Raw genomic sequence first — 12,254 nt, 5'->3', positions numbered from 1 at the left:
GGGGACGAGTGGAAAACGGCGTTTAACACTCCGTTAGATTTTGAGTACCGGGTTCTGCCGTTCGGTCTCGCCAATGCGCCAGCTGTTTTTCAGGCATTAGTTAATGATGTTCTGAAATGCTGAACATCTTTGTTTTTGTCTATCTTGACGATATCCTGATTTTTCTCCGAAATTCATGTTCATGTTTGTTCTACAGCGCCTTTTAGAGAATTGTCTCAAAAGGCTGAGCTCCATGTCTCCTCCGTTACTTTTCTCGGTTCCGTTATTTCCGGGCATTCAGATGGATTCCGCTAAGGTCAAGCTGTCAGTGATTGGCCCGTTCTGGTCACGTGTCGATGCAGCGCTTTTTAGGTTTCGCTAATTTCTATCGGCGTTTCATTCGTAATTTCGGTCAAGTTGCTGCCCCTCTCACAGCTCTTACTTCTGTCAAGACGTGTTTTAAGTGGTCTTCCGCCCAGGAATCTTCTAAAAGAACGTTTTACGTCCGCTCCTATCCTCGTTACTGTTCACTAGACAATTCATTGTCGAGGTTGACCTTCAGAGGTAGGCGTGGGAGCCATTCTATCCCAAGGTCTGAGCATCCTGCGCTTATTTTCTCACCCTGTCGCCATCTGAGCGCAACTATGATGTGGGTAACCGAACTGCTCGCCATCCGCTTAGCCCTGTGTCACATTTTGTTTTGTTCATAAGAACCTTGAGTACATCCGTTCTGCCAAACGACTTAATGCCCGTCAAGCTCGTTGGGCGTTGTTTTTCGCTCGTTTCGAGTTTGTGATTTCTTACCGTCCGGGTAGCAAGAACACCAAGCCTGATGCCTTATCCCGTCTGTTTAGTTCTTCTGTGGCTTCTACTGATCCCGAGGGATTCTTCCTTATGGGCGTGTTGTCGGGTTAACAGTCTGGGGAATGAAAGACAGGTTAAGTCACGCACACTGTGTGTCCTAGTAACCTCCTTTTCGTTCCTGTTTCCACTCGTCTGGCTGTTCTTCAGTGGGCTCACTCTGCCAAGTTAGCTGGTCATCCCGGTGTTCGAGGCACTCTTGCGTCTATTCGCCAGCGCTTTTGGTGGCCGACTCAGGAGCGTGACACGCGCCGTTTCGTGGCTGTTGTTCGGACTGCGCGCAGACTAAGTCGGGTAACTCTCCTCCTGCCGGTCGTCTCAGACCGCTCCCCATTCCTTCTCGACCATGGTCTCACATCGCCTTAGGCTTCACTACCGGTCTGCCTTTGTCTGCGGGGAGACTGTGAGAGCCGCCAATAAACGCAGGATTAAGAGTCCAAGGTATTGTTGCGGCCAGAGAGTGTGGCTTTCCACTGCAACCTTCCTCTTACGACAGCTTCTCGTAAGTTGACTCCGCGGTTCATTGGTCCGTTCCGTGTCTCCCAGGTCGTCAATCCTGTCGCTGTGCGACTTTCTTCCGCGACATCTTCGTCGCGTCCATCCTGTCTTCCATGTCTCCTGTGTTAAGCCCTTTCTTCGCACCCCCGTTCGTCTTCCCTCCCCCCTCCCGTCCTTGTCGAGAGCGCACCTATTTACAAGGTACATAAGATCATGGACATGCGTTCTCGGGGACGGGGTCACTGCCTGGATTGGGAGGGTTATCCTGAGGAACCGTTCACTCATCGATGATTTCCTCCGTTGCCGCCAGGATTCCTCAGTGCGCCAGGAGGCGCTGGTGAACTGTCATGTTTGTCATTTATTATCATGTCTTGTCCCTGTGCTCCCCATTCTGTTCGTTTCCCTCTGCTGGTCTTATTGGGTTCTTTCCCTCTTTCTATCCCTCTCTCTCCCCCTCCCCTCTCACTCTCTCGCTCTCTCTTCTCTCTATCGTTCCGTTCCTGCTCCCAGCTGTTCCTATTCCCCTAATCATCATTTAGTCTTCCCACACCTGTTCCCGATCCTTTCCCCTGATTAGAGTCCCTATTTATTCCTTTGTGTTCCGTTCCTGTCCCGAGATTCACCATGCTGTGATTGCGTTTCGCCCTGTCCTGTCGTGTTTTTGCTGTGATTGTGTATGTTCCTGTCGTGTTTTTGCCTTCATCAGATGCTGCGTGTGAGCAGGTGTCTCTCATGTTGGCCTCAATCAGTCTGTGGCCGCTTCTCCAGTTATTCCCCTCTACAGACTAGAGGATTTCTGTTATTCCCTGTTTGGACTTAAATAAACTCTGTTTCTGTTAAGTCGCTTTTGGGTCCTCTTTCACCTGCATGACACTACAATCTTGTCCCTGACATCCTTGGAGAGCTCTTTGGTCTTGGCTATGGTGGAGAGTTTGAATCTGATTGATTGATTGCTTCTGTGGACAGGTGTCTTTTATACAGGTAACAAGCTGAGATTAGGAGCACTCCCTTTAAGAGTGTGCTCCTAATCTCAGCTTGTTACCTGTATAAAAGACACATGGGGAGTCAGAAATCTTTCTGATTGAGAGGTGGTCAAATACTTATTTCCCTCATTAAAATGCAAATCAATTTATAACATTTTTGACATGCGTTTTTCTGGATTTTTTTGTTGTTATTCTGTCTCTCACTGTTCAAATAAACCTTCCATTAACATTATAGACTGATCATTTCTTTGTCAGTGGGCAAACGTACAAAATCAGCAGGGGATCAAATTATTTTTTCCCTCACTGTATATATATATATATCATTAAATCGTGACAATATTAAAACTATCCAAACACATACAGATGAGTCAACTATGACTACTGCACAGAGAAAGGTCATCACTCTCCCATCAATGTAAACTGTAAGCATCCGTATTAGTGGAGTTTTTTCTCATCACATGGTGCCTTCAACACCATACGTCTGCGAACCATGCCTGAAGCTATAGAAGCAGTAGGAGTTTGATGGTGATAAATAGACCTGCCATCGTTTCTGAAAATATGTTTTCGAGACAAGCTGAGCTCCCGCTGCTTGGGTCAGGGAAAGCAAATCACTCTGCAATGTGGACATATTTATGTCTGTGAAAAACCAGAGCTCTTCATATGTTCTCATACTGATTACCTCAAAGACAAGGCCAGCATTGGCCACCATATGAGAGTATTGGAAGAAATTGTGTCACATTGTTGTTCAATGTGTGTGTGTGTGTGTGTGTGTGTGTGTGTGTGTGTGTGTGTGTGTGTGTGTGTGTGTGTGTGTGTGTGTGTGTGTGTGTGTGTGTGTGTGTGTGTGTGTGTGTGTGTGTGTGTGTGTGTGTGTGTGTGTGTGTGTGTGTGTGGTAGATTTCCGATGAAGATGAGACTGTGTTTACTGCAACATTGAACAAACACAGACAAATTGTAGGCAAAAGAACGACTGCCTTAATCAAACAGGAATTTAAACAGACTGCAACAATATACCATGCTTATTACAAGAAATTACAATTACAAGTAACCTGCCAGTTTTGTGGTCTTGAGACCTGACGAGATGTTCCTTCACTGAACCTCATGTTGGTCAATCATTGGATGATAGAATGAACTTTGACAGCAAAATGTAGGCTACGTGTAAGAGTTGAAACCAGATTACGTTCAGTATGTTGTTTCAACCATGTAAGGGCATTTGTTTAGCTAGTAAAAGCCTTGTGCTTACAAAGAAAAACAAGCCCTGACATCTTGACACTTTTAAGCTCTGTGCAATCAGAAATGTCATCCTAAGACGGAAAATCCTGGTTGGCTTGTTTACATTAGTCTGTACGAAACTGGATCTCTGTGTTTGGTGGGTGGCAAGTACATAAAAGTCATAGGGACTAAGGAGTAACCTTTTTATCCCTGAGCTTGGAGGGTCTGCTGATTTGTAAAGACAGGTGAAACACAGACAGAAGATATGGGGGGAAACTTCATTTGTCACCATTGAACTGACCAGGACCAAACAAATCACAAGATGGGGTCACAAGATGGGGTCACTCCAAGATGGGGTCACAAGATGGGGTCACAAGATGGGGTCACAAGATGGGGTCACTCCAAGATGGGGTCACAAGATGGGGTCACAAGATGGGGTCACAAGATGGGGTCACTCCAAGATGGGGTCACAAGATGGGGTCACTCCAAGATGGGGTCACAAGATGGGGTCACAAGATGGGGTCACAAGATGGGGTCACTCCAAGATGGGGTCACAAGATGGGGTCACAAGATGGGGTCACAAGATGGGGTCACTCCAAGATGGGGTCACAAGATGGGGTCACTCCAAGATGGGGTCACAAGATGGGGTCACTCCAAACAAGAGATCAATCTGTTGGAATTGCAGATGACGTAGGGAGGTAATCAAAGTTTAAACGCAAACAGCATTTATGAGATATGGCTCCAATTAATATTTTTTTTTCAAAAGTACTTCAGTTACAAAACAGTGTGAAAGTGAGAGAGGAGACATGGCTACTTCCTCTACTCTAATTGCTAATTGTTTTGTCTGTGTACAAGTAGCCTACTCCAGTGTTGAAATGTCTTCAAACCCTGTGGTTACCAATTTTTAATTCATTATATTCTGACATATTGTTCTGATATATAATCAAACACAGGCCAACCAACTGGACACAGACATCAGCTCAACAGATAGATATGATTTATATTTGAATGAGTTGTCAGCTGACATTAATTCAACGTGAATTAAACCAAACATACAGTATAACCATGTCATTGGATTTAGGTTTAAGGTTTGGTGATAAAAAAGACAAACATTCTCGAAATTCCTTTACGTTTTCCACATTGATTCAACGTCATCACATTGAATTGATTGAATTTTGGGGTTGAAATTATGTGGAAACAATATTGATTCAACCAGTTTGTGCCCAGCTTGAATGTTTTTCAGCAAATGAAAGGAACTCCGTATCTAGGAATGTCTTTCCATGGAATGAAGGGTCAGGGTCCAGAGAAGGAGCGTTGGAAAATCTGAACATTCCTGAGGGGAAAAATAGTCTCACATCAAGGAGTGTCCACTCTGTGCCGACCCTCCAATATCCCTCCCCTCTCCCCTTCCCTGTCTTCACACCCCTTCCCTCTCCTCTCCCCTTCCCTGTCTTCACACCCCTTCCCTCGCCTCTCCCCTCCCCTTCCCTGTCTTCACACCCCTTCCCTCTCCTCTCCCCTCCCCTTCCCTGTCTTCACACCCCTTCCCTCGCCTCTCCCCTCCCCTTCCCTGTCTTCACACCCCTTCCCTCTCCCCTCCCCTCCCTGTCTTCACACCCCTTCCCTCTCCCCTCCCCTCCCTGTCTTCACACCCCTTCCCTCTCCCTCCCTCCCCTCCCCTCCTCTCCTCTCCTCCCCTCCCCTCCCCCTCCCTCTCCTCTCCTCTCCTCTCCTCTCCCCTTACCCTCCCTGTCTTCCCACCCCTTCCCTTTCCTTTCCTCTCCTCTCCTCTCCTCTCCTCTCCTCTCCTCTCCTCTCTCCTCTCCTCTCCTCTCCTCTCCTCTCCTCTCCTCTCCTCTCCTCTCCTCTCCTCTCCCCTTACCCTCCCTGTCTTCCCACCCCTTCCCTCTCCCCTTACCCTCCCTGTCTTCACACCCCTTCCATCTCCCCTTAACCTCCCTGTCTTCACACCCCTTCCCTCTCCTCTCCCCTCCCTCGCCCCCCTATCCTACTGTGACACCATCTGCTATTTCCGCTTCCACAACTGTCACTGTGTGTCACTAGGGACAAGAGACAGCACTGCCAGCACAGCCACACATTAATACACATCAATACTGCATAGCCAGACAGCAAATTCCCTGTCTTTCTGTTAAATAACTGTGTTTTTAGTAGATATGCATGATGCCATCATGTAAGCATTTTATGTATCAAAATGTATGCAGTCACTACTTACTGTAAGTCACCATGTATAAGAGCTAAATGACCCCAAAAAATTATACAAGTACAATTTAAAAATATATAAAATTTGAACTGCCTTTTTGTAGGCCTATATGAAGTATTGCCTGAGTTTTCCTTAAATTTAAGCATATTCCTGTTTTCCCACTTAACTAATCAAGAAACAGCATTTGAGTTAATTAACAATAATCAACGTCTTTGGATGAGAATATGCTTGCAAACCCATTATTTTCATGCACTGTTTTGGGGTCAATGAAACCCAAACTATCCTTTTGAAACGAGCTTTCAACTGAGATGCCCGGTGTTTATGTAGTTTTGCTATGCCACTACTGTGTTTTCCTAGTGGGAGGACTGTCAGAAAGGAAAGGTCTGGTTTCCCCAAACTAGAAAGACAGCTGGCCTTAGTGGTCCTACCATGGTCTGCCGTGGATACACTGGATTGAGAGCCTGTAAGGTTGCTCTGCTAAGCGATACCCTAGGTTGGCTGCACAGTCAGCTCGAGTTTCCCAGCTTCTTTCATTCGTCTCGTTTCCAGCATGTTACGAGGTGCTGCGTTATCTCGTCTAAATCACCATGGCAGTGGATCGGCCCATGTCAACCCCTAATCCCCAGAAATATGACGTGATTAATAACAGCTCTCATGCTGCAGCAGCGGCTCCTCAAACGCCCATCTCTCATCATTAGGCTTACTAAAACAACAACTCGTCTTATGGCATCCGTTACGGATATGGTGTTCAAGCAATCAATCACAGTGACAGTAACATGATAAGCTGTTCTGCTTAGCCTCTGAATACGTAGGGAACAGATGTGAAAACAGTGGAGGGATAGCTGATTACATACAATGGGGAGAACAAGTTTTTGATACACTGCCGATTTTGCAGATTTTGTTTTCCTACTTACAAAGCATGTAGAGGTCTGTAATTTTTATCATAGGTACACTTCAACTGTGAGAGACGGAATCTAAAACAAAAATCCAGAAAATCACATTGTATGATTTTTAAGTAATTAATTTGCATTTTATTTCATGACATAAGTATTTGATACATCAGAAAAGCAGAACTTAATATTTGGTACAGAAACCTGTTTGTAATTACAGAGATCATACGTTTCCTGTAGTTCTTGACCAGGTTTGCACACACTGCAGCAGGGATTTTGGCCCACTCCTCCATACAGACCTTCAGGTTCACGGGCTGTCGCTGGGCAATACGGACTTTCAGCTCCCTCCAAAGATTTTCTATTGGGTTCAGGTCTGGAGACTGGCTAGGCCACTCCAGGACCTTGAGATGCTTCTTACGGAGCCACTCCTTAGTTGCCCTGGCTGTGTGTTTCGGGTCGTTGTCATGCTGGAAGACCCAGCCACGACCCATCTTCAATGCTCTTACTGAGGGAAGGAGGTTGTTGGCCAAGATCTTGCGATACATGGCCCCCTCCATCCTCCCCTCAATACAGTGCAGTCGTCCTGTCCCCTTTGCAGAAAAGCATCCCCAAAGAATGATGTTTCCACCTCCATGCTTCAGGGTTGGGATGGTGTTCTTGGGGTTGTACTCATCCTTCTTCTTCCTCCAAACACGGTGAGTTGAGTTTAGACCAAAAAGCTCTATTTTTGTCTCATCAGACCACATGACCTTCTTCCATTCCTACTCTGGATCATCCAGATGGTCATTGGCAAACTTTAGACGGGCCTGGGCATGCGCTGGCTTGAGCAGGGGGACCTTGTGTGTGCTGCAGGATTTTAATCCATGACGGCGTAGTGTGTTACTAATGGTTTTCTTTGAGACTGTGGTCCCAGCTCTCTTCAGGTCATTGACCAGGTCCTGCCGTGTAGTTCTGGGCTGATCCCTCACCGTCCTCAGGATCATTGATGCCCCACGAGGTGAGATCTTGCATGGAGCCCCAGACAGAGGGTGATTGACCGTCATCTTGAACTTCTTCCATTTTCTAATAATTGCGCCAACAGTTGTTGCCTTCTCACCAAGCTGCTTGCCTATTGTCCTGTAGCCCATCCCAGCCTTGTGCAGGTCTACAATTTTATCCCTGATGTCCTTACACAGCTGTCTGGTCTTGGCCATTGTGGAGAGGTTGGAGTCTGTTTGATTGAGTGTGTGGACAGGTGTCTTTTATACAGGTAACGAGTTCAAACAGGTGCAGTTAATACAGGTAATGAGTGGAGAACAGGAGGGATCTTAAAGAAAAACTAACAGGTCTGTGAGAGCCGGAATTCTTACTGGTTGGTAGGTAATCAAATACTTATGTCATGCAATAAAATGAAAATTAATTACATAAAAATCATACAATGTGATTTTCTGGATTTTTGTTTTAGATTCCGTCTCTCACAGTTGAAGTGTACCTGTGATAAAAATGACAGACCAAATTACATGCTTTGTAAGTAGGAAAACCAGCAAAATCGGAAGTGTATCAAATACTTGTTCTCCCCACTGTATGTCTACTCCAGGTGTCTTCATGTTCCACGGCTCCTCCTAACAGAATATTCCGGACACAGATGTTCTGTGATACAGATATATAAACCACATCGGTGTTCTGTGATACAGATATATAAACCACACCGGTGTTCTGTCATACAGATATAAACTCAGCAAAAGCAAAAAAATAAACATCCTCTCACTGTCAACTGCGTTTATTTTCAGCAAACTTAACATGTGTAAATATTTGTATGAACATAACAAGATTCAACAACTGAGACATAAACTGAACAAGTTCCACAGACATGTGACTAACAGAAATGGAATAATGTGTCCCTGAACAAAGGGGGGGGTTCAAAATCAAAAGTAACAGTCAGTATTTGGTGTGGCCACCAGCTGCATTAAGTATTGCAGTGAATCTCCTCCTCATGATTTGCCAGATTTGCCAGTTCTTGCTGTGAGATGTTACCCCACTCTCCCATCAAGGCACATGCAAGTTCCCAAACATTTCTGGGGGGAATGGCCCTAGCCCTCTGATCCAACAGCTCCCAAACGTGTTCAATGGGATTGAGATCCGAGATCTTTGCTGGCCATGGCAGAACACTGACATTACTGTCTTGCAGGATATCACGCACAGAACGAGCAGTGTGGCTGATGGCATTGTCATGCTGGAGGGTCATGTCAGGATGAGCCTGCAGGAAGGGTACCACATGAGGGAGGAGGATGCCTTCCCTGTAACGCATAGCGTTGAGATTGCCTGCAATGACAACAAGCTCAGTCAGATGATGCTGTGACACACCGCCCCAGACCACGACGGACTCTCCACCTCCAAATCGATCCCGCTCCAGAGTACAGGCCTCGGTGTAATGCTCATTCCTTCGACGATAAATGTGATTCCGACCATCACCCCTGGTGAGACAAAACCGCAACTCTTCAGTGAAGAACACTTTTTGCCAGTCCTGCCTTATCCAGAGACAGTGGGTTTGTGCCATAGGCGACGTTGTTGCCGGTGATGTCTGGTGAGGACCTACCTTACAACAGGCCTACAAGCCCTCAGTCCAGCCTCTCTCAGCCTATTGCAGACAGTCTGAGCACTGACGGAGGGATTGTCTGTTCCTGGTGTATCTTGGGCAGTTGTTGTTGCCATCCTGTACCTGTCCCGCAGATGTGATGTTCGGATGTACTTATCCTGCGCAGGTGTTGTTATACGTGGTCTGCCACTTTGAGGATGATCAGCTGTTCGTCCTGTCTCCCTGTAGTGCTGTCTTAGACGTCTCACAGTACGGACATTGCAATTTATTTCCCTGGCCACATCTGCAGGCCTCATGTCTCCTTGCAGCCTGCCTAAGGCACGTTTAGCTTTAAGCACCAACTGTCAGAGCAGCTCGCAGATTACTGCACCTGTACATAGCCCACCTATAATTTAGCCCAAACAACTACCTCTTTCCCTACTGTATTTAATTAATTAATTTATTTTGCTCCTTTGTACCCCATTATTTTTATTTCTACTTTGCACATTCTTCCATTGCAAATCTACCATTCCAGTGTTTTACTTGCTATATTGTATTTACTTTGCCACCATGGCCTTTTTTTGCCTTTACCTCCCTTATCTCACCTCATTTGCTCACATCGTATATAGACTTGTTTATACTGTATTATTGACTGTATGTTTGTTTTACTCCATGTGTAACTCTGTGTCGTTGTATGTGTCGAACTGCTTTGCTTTATCTTGGCCAGGTCGCAATTGTAAATGAGAACTTGTTCTCAACTTGCCTACCTGGTTTAAATAAAGGTGAGAAAAAAGGGGGAAAAAAGGCACGTTCACGCAGATGAGCAGGGACCCTGGGCATCTTTCTTTTGGTGTTTTTCAGAGTCAGTAGAAAGGCCTCTTTAGTGTCCTAAGTTTTCATAACTTTGACCTTTATTGCCTACCATCTGTAAGCTGTTAGTGTCTTAACAACCATTCCACAGGTGCATGTTCATTAATTGTTTATGGTTCATTGAACAAGCATGGGAAACAGTGTTTCAACCCTTTACAATGAAGATCTGTGACGTTATTTGGATTTTTACAAATTATCTTTGAAGACAGCGTCCTGAAAAAGGGATGTTTCTTTTTTTGCAGAGTTTATATAAACCACACTGGTGTTGTGTGAGGGGATGTCTATGGAATGATTACACCGGGGGTCTTTTCCCCATTTTAGTTTGCAAGGGGCAAGATTGGACAGACTGTTTGGGATATTTGCATTTTGTATTTATTAAGGATCCACATTAGTTCCTGCCAGGGCAGCAGCTACTCTTCCTGGAGTTTATTAAGGATCCACATTAGTTCCTGCCAAGGCACAAAGTATGTGTTATGGCTTTACACCCCTTGCTATATTGTGGATAAAGAGTTACATGTCTAACGGAACACAGAGAGTGATCCCCAACATAGTCCAGGTAGAATCAGGAATTCCCCACGGCAGCTGTCTAGGCCCTTTACTTTAAAAAATCTTTATTAATGACCTGCCACTGGCTTTGAGTAAAGTGTGTCTATGCATTTGGATAACTCAACTCTATACATGTCAGCTACTACAGCGACTGAAATAACAAAGCATTGCAGTTAGTTTTAGAGTGGGTGGCAAGGAATACATTAGTCCTAAATATTTCTAAAACTAAAAACATTGTAGCTGGGACAAATCATTCACTAAATCTTAAACTTCAACTAAATCTTGTAATAAATAATGTGGAAATTGAACATGTTGAGGTGACTAAACTGGTTGGAGTAACAGTAGCTAAGATGGGGAGACGTATGTCCATAATAAAGCACTGCTCTACCTTTTTAACAGCACTATCAGCAAGGCAGGTCCTACAGGCCCTAGTTTCTACCTTCTTAGCACTATCAACAAGGCAGGTCCTACAGGCCCTAGTTTAGTCGCAAATGGACTATTGTTCAGTCTTGTGGTCAGGTGCCACAAAAAGCGACTCTGAAAAATTGCAATTGGCACACAAGTACACAGGAATTTTGTACTACAAATATGTGGTCGTGGTGGAGTATGGGCCTGAGGGCACACAGTGTGTTGTGAAATCTGTGAATGTATTGTAATGTTTTTAAAAATGTATGAACTGCTTTAATTTTGCTGGACCACAGGAAGAGTAGCTGCTGCCTTGGTAGCAGCTAATGGGGATCCATAATGAATACAAAATACAAATATAGACAAGCACAGATTTAGATGACTCACACAGTCGAGCACGTCAGATGGGCTGTGGTTTAATTGCAATCAAAACCATTTGTCTGAATCATTTATGTGCTGGCTCACAATTTGTGCTTTCCTCGACGTGTCAACAAAGACATTAATATTCTCTCCACCCGAAAATGGTTGACATTTTAAGCTGCCTGATCGAATAAATCTCAAGAACTGAGAAATGAACGTAGCACATATTGGAATGTACATATCCCCATGTCCTAAAGTAATATTTTCCCCTACTTTATTTCAAAAGTCACTTGTTGGTACTTTACAGTATGGTCATATTTGTCTATGTTGGCAGCTTAGTCTGACCAAGGGCCACTGTCTCAACGATTTATCATGTCTGTGGCTTATGTTCGGTTTTCTACACTCCCAGTTCTCTCAACACCATTCCATGCACACACCCTTACACACACACACACACACACACACACACACACACACACACACTCACTCACTCACTCACTCACTCACTCACTCACTCACTCACTCACTCACTCACTCACTCACTCACTCACTCACTCACTCACTCACTCACTCACTCACACACACACACACACACACACACACACACACACACACACACACACACACACACACACACACACACACACACACACACACACACACACACACACACACACACACACACACACACACACACACACACACACACGCTATAGTAGCTCTGACACAGTCAGCAGCTTGTTCGTCTCCAGCTGTCCTCGACTTGCGGCCCTCTATCATTACCCACAAACCACTGCCTTGTACAGGGCAGGGCGACAGACGGGTCGCACATCAATGGACATGTTTTTACTGAGGCGTTGCTCAGCCCTAAAAGG

Source organism: Oncorhynchus gorbuscha, linkage group LG12 (genome assembly GCF_021184085.1).
Source record: "Oncorhynchus gorbuscha isolate QuinsamMale2020 ecotype Even-year linkage group LG12, OgorEven_v1.0, whole genome shotgun sequence".
Taxonomy (NCBI): domain Eukaryota; kingdom Metazoa; phylum Chordata; class Actinopteri; order Salmoniformes; family Salmonidae; genus Oncorhynchus; species Oncorhynchus gorbuscha.
Note: the sequence above shows the minus strand (reverse complement) of the source record.